At 44.7% G+C, this 9,193-nt stretch overlaps 1 protein-coding gene across 2 annotated transcripts in view; it reads left to right on the top strand.

Moving 5' to 3' along the window:
- Dnajc5 (DnaJ heat shock protein family (Hsp40) member C5) overlaps nucleotides 1–9,193 on the top strand; it is a 57,383-nt gene that overhangs the window by 438 nt on the left and 47,752 nt on the right. The window lies entirely within an intron of this gene.

Raw genomic sequence — 9,193 nt, 5'->3', positions numbered from 1 at the left:
GGGCCTGCGGTCGGCCCGGGACCCGGCCTACTGCCGGCGTGCGGGCGGGCGGCTCGGGGCTCTTTCCGGGCCGGCCGGTCCACGCGCGCGGCCCTCCCGGCGGGTGCGGGAAGCCGGAACGCCAGGCAAGAGGACCTGGGAATTGAGCAGCGGGGCACTTACGCGCCGCTCTGTGGCTGAAGATGCCTCCAGCGCTCTGAAGCTGCCTTTTAGATGCCGTAAATCTCAAAATCATTTGGCTGTTGATTTTTAATTTGCTTTATCTATTTTACGGCATTTCGTATCGTACCCTTATGTGGAGCATCCGTTCAGGCTCCGACTTGTCACGTTAACCGGCTAGGTTAAGGGTCCCTTACGTTCGCCTGTGAGACGGTTTCTCAGAATTCATCCAGTTGTGCCTTAGAGGAAAAGAAAGCAGAAGTTTCAGCTTTCGTTTCAGATTTGGACTTGATGGGACAGACTTGGTCTACGCTCTGAATGTGCTGAACAGCTGGTCATAGCCTGGTAGGTGCTGTGTCTGAATTGTTAGGGCTTTTGTCTTTAGTAACTTGTCTATTTCAGTAAAACCTGTTTGAATGGCAAAAGCAGTTATATTACTCTCTTGTCAGGATTGTTTGAAGGCAAAACTTTTAGGATTAGCCTTAGGGTCTGAGCCTCCTTGACTCACATGTTCCCCATTCTCATAGTCTCCTTGTTGGTCTCTGAACAAAGGGATACACTTATGTCCTTGGTCTACCTGGAATGATTGCTTCCTCGTGGCTCTCTGAGACATTCCATGATTACACTGTTTTTAATTTCTCTACCTATTTCTTGACTTTCATCCCTGCTTAATTTCCACCCACAGCTGTTGATCTTGCTTATTACTTGTTTAATTAATATTTATCATATTTAACATTTTTCTCAGAGGTAATAATCTTCATGGGGAGATTATTCTCAAAGAACAGTTGCTGGTACACAGTATGTGCTCAGTAAGTATTTGCCAAATGAATGGGAATGAGGAGCTTAGCAGCTTTGATCGACCTGCCACCCAGAAGTCATTGTGGGTGAGTACTGAGCACAGGTTCCTGGAAAGTGTACAGCAAGTACCACATACCTTGAGGACAGAACTGCCAACTCTACCTGCTGACTGAGGAGAGGGCAACCATTCAAGGGAATGAGCAGAAGGGAGTATAGAGCCTTCCAATGAATCTTTATGGAGATTTTAATCTGTAATTATTTAAGAGTTGAAAGTTTTTAGGGGCCAGGGAGATGGCTCAGTAGAATAAGCGCAAAGGTCTGAGTTCAATCCTGGCTCTGAAAAAAAAAAAAAAATATTGCTGCTGCCACCCATCTGTAATCCCTGCACTCAGGAGGCTGAGGCAGGAGGATCACCATGAGTTTGAAGCCAGCCTCCACCCTGAACTACATAGTAAGATCCTGTCTCATGAAAGTTAACCAAAATAGTTTTTGAAAATTCAGATCTGACACTGGCCATAATTTCTTAGATTTAAAAACAACAACAAAAAAAAACTTTTGTCTTTGGTTACTTGTACTTTTTTGTGACATGAGATGATTGAGATGAGGTAGTCATTTGTCAGGCTTTTGCTTCAAAACTGCATGGAGTGAGTGGTTCCTGATGCCCTCACCTGGACCCTGTTAGCTGGGGCTCTGACAGCCCCATAGAGCCTCCTTTATAACTAAAAAACTGGGAAGTCCTTTGTGGGACCTTTACCTCTAAAGGCAGAGTGGGCACCCTCTGTTCCCAAGGCTGAGTCTGTTAGTGTGGTTCAGGAGTTGAAGGAGTGCTGTGTAGGTCTTGACAGGGTTTTGCTAAGTCCAGGCTAACATTAAGTTCACCATGTGTCCTGCCTCCTGAGTGCTAGTATTACAGGTGTGAGCCACTGCACCCGATTGGGCTTGCCCTTTTGGTCATGAGTCCCTGTGCTTGCAGAGAGTAACACCACCTCTGGCCCAGTTAGGATCCACAGAGCAGACTGTCTTGCTCAAGGTCTCTGTGTAAATAATTATCAGACTTAGACTCCTGAGAGTCAGGTTTATTCTCACTGTCCATTGATCACCTGCATTGTGCAGAACCATGTGAAAGCTTGCATTGTAGAATTGTTTGAAGTGAAGTATGTGGTGCATAGGCACTAGTAGATACTGAGCAGATGTTTACTGAATGAATGACTAAAACGCACTGAGACTGAACTGAAAGTTTACTTCTAAAGTCAGTCATGGAGTGTATAGTGCTACGAGTGAACCACATCAGCAAATTAAACAGTTTCCAAACCCTGAAGTCTTTATCAGCCTGATTAGAAGATATTTGTGCAAATAAAGCATGAGGACCAATCCCACATTTGAGGACCCTTAGCCTCTCATGGTGGTTCTTGTACCTGGGCATAGCAGTGCACACTGTAATTTCAGCACTCAGGGAGGCTGAGGCAGGAGACTTGCAAATGGGGCAACTTAGTGACTTAGCAAAACCCTGGTTCAGAATGAGAAAAGGACTGGGAATATAGCACAGTGCAGAGGCTCTGGGTTCAATCTCCACTACTGGGGGATGAAAAAGATACTTGGGACTAGGGGTGTAGTTCAGTGGTAGTGTGCTTGTCTAGCATGTGCCAGGCGTTGGATTCTCCAGCTCTAAAAACAAAAAGCAGCACTTGTAAAGTAAGGCTTAGTGCCCGCTTCGGCAGCACATATACTAAAATGAGGTTTATTATTATTTGCTGAAGAATTTTGTGCCACGAATGTAGTTTTTCTGTCAGACACCTCCTGTTCCTTCTCAGGCCTGCACATGGTTAGGGCTCTTTTTTATCTCTGAGCCTCTGGACAGTGTACAATGTAAAATGTGGGTTGTGGTTCCCACTCCACCTGCCTATTGGAACAGCAGAAGATGATAAATCAAGATCTATCACCTACTGCTTCCTAAATATAAGTGACACAGATGTTGGAAAATGGTGATAGCTTTATTTTATGAAAATACTATCTAAAATATCACAATCTCATGCCTAGTCTGTTGCTGTGCCAGGGCTGCCTGAGATGATGACAGCCCTGATGAAGATTAGCAGCCAGTCTGTTATCCATCCCTGGCAATTCAGTCTGGAAGATTTAAGGATTAGATTACCCGACAACCTCTACTGTAGATTTTGTCCTCTCTGACACCTTGCATTAACTTTGAGCACACTGCTAGTGAAAAAATTGGGCTGGCCAGAGAGCTCAGTGGACTAAAGTGCCTGTTTAGGCAGAGTGCAGTGGCTGGGGCTCATCCCAGCTTGCCATACCAGCCCTGCCCCCAGAGTGCCCGAGACAGCAGTTGAGACTGGGCATGGTGGTGCACGCCTATAATCCCAGCTCTTGGGAGGTGGGATACAAACGGATCACTACAACTCTGATCCATGTAGTGAGACGCTGTAGACCCTGTAGTAAATACAAAAAACAAAAAGTATGTTCTGCTTGCTTGCTTGCTTCCTTTGTTTCTTTCATGGAACCAGCGATTGAACTCAGGCCCTTGCACTTGCCAGGCAAGCGCTTATTCTACTGAGCCATCTCCCCGGCCCTGTTTATTTATTTTTTAAGTAGATGGGATTAAACCCAAGGCCTTCACACTGAGCTATATCCCCAGTAACAATTTTTAATTTTGAGACAGTCTAACTACATTGCTGAGTTACCCAGGCTGGGTTGGTTGATTGATTGATTGATTGAGTTTTGGCAGAACCAGGGATTGAACTCAGGCCCTTGTGCTTGCCAAGCAAGCGCTTATTCTGCTGAGCCATCTCCCCAGCTCCCCCATGCAGGGTTTAAACTTGTGATCTTTCTGTTTCAGTCTTCCAGAGTGTCAGGATTATGGGCGTGCAGCATTGTCTTGGTTACTTTTCTCTTGCTGCTGGGACAAAATATCCAACACCCAGAATTAAGGAAGGAAAGGTTTGTTTAGCTCAGTTAGAAGAGGTTTCAGTCCATTTCTGCTGGCTGCAATGTAGAGTGGCAAATGGCAGAGGGCAGCCATGTGTGGCTGCAGAAAACACCAAAGAACAAAACCAGGGGCAACAACTGTGGCAGCTAGCAGGCGTCTCGCTCCTTCTTACATTGTATTCAGGCTATGTGTCCCTGGGCAGGTGTAGCACTCACACCCATAATCCCAGCATTGGATCATGAATTAATTACATACTCTAGAGGCTGGCCTTGAACTCACTGTGTAGTCCAGGCTGGACCACAGCAATCCTCCTGCATCAGCCTCCCGAATGCTGGGATTACAGACGCACCACCACAACCAGCCCATTAACTTGAAATTTAATTAAGAGTTTTTCAACCATATTGATACTTCACATTTCAGTTGCAGAAGTAAAATATAGCATTTTATTCTCCAGTGTAGGAAGCATTTAGTGAGACCAGGTTTGAGCCATTCAAAATTCTTAGTCCTTTAACTTTTCAGGAGTGATCTGTATACACTAAGGTTTTAATCATTCCAGAGTCCTCAGCGTTTTACATGAGTGATTTGTAAAACTGTCCTGTGGAAGGTAGAAGAGAACATTGTCATTTACTCCTGAGACATTACACCCAAAACTTTTAGATTTGCTAATACAGTGTATGTGTCCTGAGGGAGTAGTCTCTGAATCTGAATTCAGATATCATGGATTGCTTGTTTTATTGTTATTTTATTTATTTTGGCAGAACCGGGGATTGAACTCAGGCCTTTGCATTTGCCAGTGAAGCTCTTATTCTGTTTAGCTATCTCCCTGTCTCCTGTCTTTTTTTTTTCTGTCATTTTATTTTTATTTATTTATTTTTATTTTTTGATGGTACCAGGGGATCAAACTCAGAACCTTTCACTTGCCAGGCAAACACTTACTCCACTGAGCTATCTCCCCAGCCCTTGATTGTCATTTTGATTGTCATATGCTGAACATGTATCACCAGCAACAGTGTTTGTAAGATGGTGGGGTCCTCTGGTATCCCCGTGACTCTTCTGAGGAGTGCTTTGGGGCCTCGAGGGAAGGGAATGCTGTCACCAGTGCCTGCGGCCCTTTATCAGCAGCACCCTGCCCGGTGACTCTTGGGTGGAAGCGCACTCTTAGAGCGTGCTCCTGTCCTGTGTGCTTGCTCCTTGGCCCTTTACCTGGTGGGTTAGTGAGCAGTGAAAGGGACAGGCCTCGAGTGAGCACCACATGCTGCCTCTGAAGCCCTGTTAAGGGCCAGGGGCTGACCTCCTTGGGAGTTAGGAGACTGAGACTGCGGCTTCCTGTTCTAAATGGAGGTGAGGCCACTGTGGGGACCTGGGTGAGAGGAGAGCACGTGCCTCTGCCACCTTTTATCTTCTGCTTCTACGGTATTGTCAGACAGACCAGGGTCATAGCAAATGTTTGTTTTTTAGCTAAGCAGTGCTGTAGTATTTATTTAATAAGGGTGGGGTATCTTTTATCATGAAGGAATTTCTCTACAAATAAAATTCTGGATCAAAGGGTGCAAACTTCGTATGTGTACACACATACAGGGTGGTATTGAGGATTGAACCCAGGGCCTTCACACTAAGCAGCTACATCCTAAGCCTGCATATTTATGTTTATATTTATGCTATTGAAAAACACAGGGCCTTTACAGGCCTGTGCTAAATTGCTTAACCTTGCCTTGAACTTGGTATCCTGTCTTAACCTCCAAGCATCTTGGAATAACAGGTGTGTGCTTCTACACCTGATTTATTTTCCTTTTTTTTTTTTTTTTTTAATGTATCAGCTCAGACTTGTAGTGATCCTCTGTTTTGAGCCTTCCCAGCACTGGCGTTACAGGTGTGCACCACCACACCCGATCTCTTGTGGAGCAGCACAGCATGCCCCGTGGGCGGGCCTGGCTCAACGTGTGGTCCTGGGGATTGAACCCTGGTCCCAGTGCTTGCCTAATAAGCAGGCACTTAGTCCACTGAGCTATCTCGCTGGCCCTTTAATTTTTGTATTTTTAGGAAAGGGTCTACAGGGTGTTCAGGGTCTCACTACTGATCGGACTTGTAATGATCTGCCTGTTTACAGCCTCCCAAGAGCTGGGATTACAGGCTCGCCACCACGCCCAGTCTTAAATGCATCCACACACCCAGCATGGCAGGCCTGGGGATTGAACCCCCGGCCCCTGCACCTGCTTGCAGGTGTCTGCTGAGCTATTTGGCCAGCCCTCTTTACTTTTTTTTTTTTCTTGGTGGAACTGGGGATTGAACTCAGGCCCTTGTGCTTGCTAGGGAAGCACTTTATTTATTTATTTATTTATTTATTTATTTATTGCAGTACCAGGGATTGAACTCAGGACCCTGCACTTTGCCTGCACTTGCCAAGCAAGTGCTTATTCTACTGAGCTATCTCTCTGTCCCAGGGAAGCACTTATTCTACTGAGCCATCTCCCCGGCCTCGTGGGGTATGGTTTTTTTTCTTTTTTTCCTGTTTTTACTTATTTTTTATCCATCCACTCATCCATCTTTGTGGTACTGAAGATTGCACCTGGAACAGTGGTGGTGAACCTATAGCACGCGTCCCTCAGTGGGCTTTTGTATCATTGAAAGCTCTGAAAGGTTTGCTATCACTCACGTAGGACTTTGTTATTTATTTTATTTTATTCTTTTTGTGGCTGGCTCAGCCTGCCCAGGAGATAGGGCTGGCACAGCATGTGGTACTAGGGATTGAACTGTGGTCCCTGCGCATTTACCTAAGCTTGCCTGAGCAGGCGCTTTAGACCACTGAGCTATTTCATTGGCCCTGACCTAGGATTTTGGTACTGAGCTACATCTCCAGCCCTCTCTTCATATATTTTGAAACAGAGTCTTGCAAAATTGCTGGGTTGCCCATGGTAGTTTTGAACTTGTGATCCTCCTGCCTTAACCTTCTGGAGTGCTAGGATTATAGGTATGTACCACTGTGCCCAGCCTTTTTTATTTTTTATTTTGGGACAGGGATGCCCAGGCTAGGTTCAGTCTTTTTTTTTTTTTTTAAACTTTATTCAGTATTGTCTTGATCATGATTAAAAGATGACATCGTCTTGTGACCTTCCAGAGGTAAATGGGTCGCAGCTCATGTGCAACTCCTCACAGTCCTAGCTTGGTCCTCCTCCAGTGTCTCCTCTTGGAGTTGTACCTGATTTTATTACCTGTCTTCATACGAATCCACTGAGGAATGGGGCGATTCTGCTTTTACTTCTTAGCCAGGAATCGTTTGATTCTGAAAGTCTTGTGAGAAGACATGGTGCGGGTAGGAGGCGAGAGCACCCATTCGATGGCGGACTGAAGCAGAAGAGCTAGGTTCAGTCTTCTGATCCTCCTGCCTCCACCCTCCAGAGTGCTGGGATTATAGGAGTGTGCCATGAGGCTTGGCTAGTAACACAGTGTGTTTTAGTTTTATTTAATTGTTGCTAGTTTTTGGTATTAAAATCAGGATTTTTATTTTTTCCAGTTGCAATAAATTTTGCAAACTTTTTTTTCTTTTTGAGATGGGCTTTTAATAAGCAGTTCAGGTTGGCCTTGAACTCACATTGTAGCCCAGGCTGGTCTCAGACTTATAGTGATCCTCCTGCCTTACCCACTTTTTGAAAACTGGTCATTGAACTCAGGGCCTTTGCTTTGAACTATATCCTCAGCCCTTTTTTATTTTTGAGACAGGATCCCACTAAATTACCCAGCCTGGGCTTGAATTTGTGAACTTCCTACCTCAGCTTCCTAGACTGCTGGGATTATGGTGCACAACACCACACTCAGCCTTTATTCATTTTACACTCTTAATCACAAGGCTCGTTATAAAGAAACATCAAGAAAATATTTTAACACAACCTAATGGCCTAGTTTATTTAGTCTGGAGCTGAAACTAGAAAGTCCGCAGTTGCAGGATGACAGTTATCTATGAAGTATTTCTTAACATGTCCCCTCTTTGAAACAATATATCTTCTTAGACACTCACTGAGAGGCTTCCTGAAATGGTGTAAACTCTGAAGTGGCCTAACTGTGGTTTTTCTTTTTTCTTTTTTTTTTTTTTTGGCGGAACCAGGGATTGAACTGAGGCCCTTGCACTTGCCAGGGAAGCGCTTATTCCACTGAGCCATCTCCCCAGCCCCCATAACTGTGGTTTTTCTTAAACAGGCTCTTTGGCAAGGTTGCTTAATGGGCATTAGCCATAATCCTTAGGACAGGCTTGTAAAGTAGCTGTTACCCAGCTTACTACCCAAGAAAATACAGTTATATATATTCTCCAGCGTAAAGGTGCAGTATTGGAGGGTAGGCGCAAACAGTGCTTTTCTGTTTGTTAACTGACAACCAGAATTTACAAAGTTATTCTTACAGTGTTTCTGTTGGTGTAGTTTTCTCTTGCTTCATTTTGCCTGCTTGAGTAATACTGTCTGATTGTTACCACTGAACGTTTCACAGTATCCTTTTTTCTGATATATTGTGCTGATGTGGCCCTTATGTGCTGCTACTCTTTCTGTTTTATTAAAATTCATCTTTTTTTTTTTTTTTTTTTTTTGTCCTTGACTTTTTGAGACACAGTCTTGCTTATAGCCCAGGCTGGCCGTGAATTCTTGATCTTCCTATCTCAGTTTTCTGAGTGCTGGGATTATTTTTGTGTGCCACTAACCGCCCCCCCCCCCCCATGAAGAACACACCTTGTTGCCCAGGCTGGGCTTGAATTTGTATACTTAAGGGCTGGCCAGATAGCTCAGTGGATTAAGTGCCTGCTCAGGCAGAGTGCAACCGACATGCTGGCTCTGATCCTGGGGTACGCTGAGATGGTAATTGAAACTGCATGTGGTGGCACATGCCTATAATCCCATCACTTGGGCTGAAAACAGGAGAATCACTACAAGTCCGATCTGTGTAATGAGACCCTGTAGACCCTGTTCCACGTATGTTAAAAAAAAAATTACATACTTAAAGGACCCTCTTGTCTCAGCCTCCTGAGTAGCTGGAGCTATAGGCATGTGCTATTCTTTCTGGCTTTCTATGAAAAATTTCCAAGACGATGACACTATAACTCACAGAAAATCTGAGGTGACATGGAATAGTCCAGCTGAGTCTTAGCCCTGTCTTCCCCTCACACAGACTTAAACGTTTCCCCTCCCCTGGAGTGGGCTTATAGTCTTTGATTTAGACTCATCCCCAAATAACTATCCAGCCAATTGATAGCTATCTTTCCCCTAAAGCTTTAAACATAGGTCTTCACTGATTTGTCTTTCTTTTTTTTTTTTTTTT

The sequence above is a fragment of the Octodon degus genome, unplaced genomic scaffold (assembly GCF_000260255.1).
Source record: "Octodon degus isolate 3935 unplaced genomic scaffold, OctDeg1.0 scaffold00194, whole genome shotgun sequence".
In the NCBI taxonomy this organism is placed as follows: Eukaryota; Metazoa; Chordata; class Mammalia; order Rodentia; family Octodontidae; genus Octodon; species Octodon degus.
This window is presented reverse-complemented; position numbering and strand designations above follow the sequence as displayed.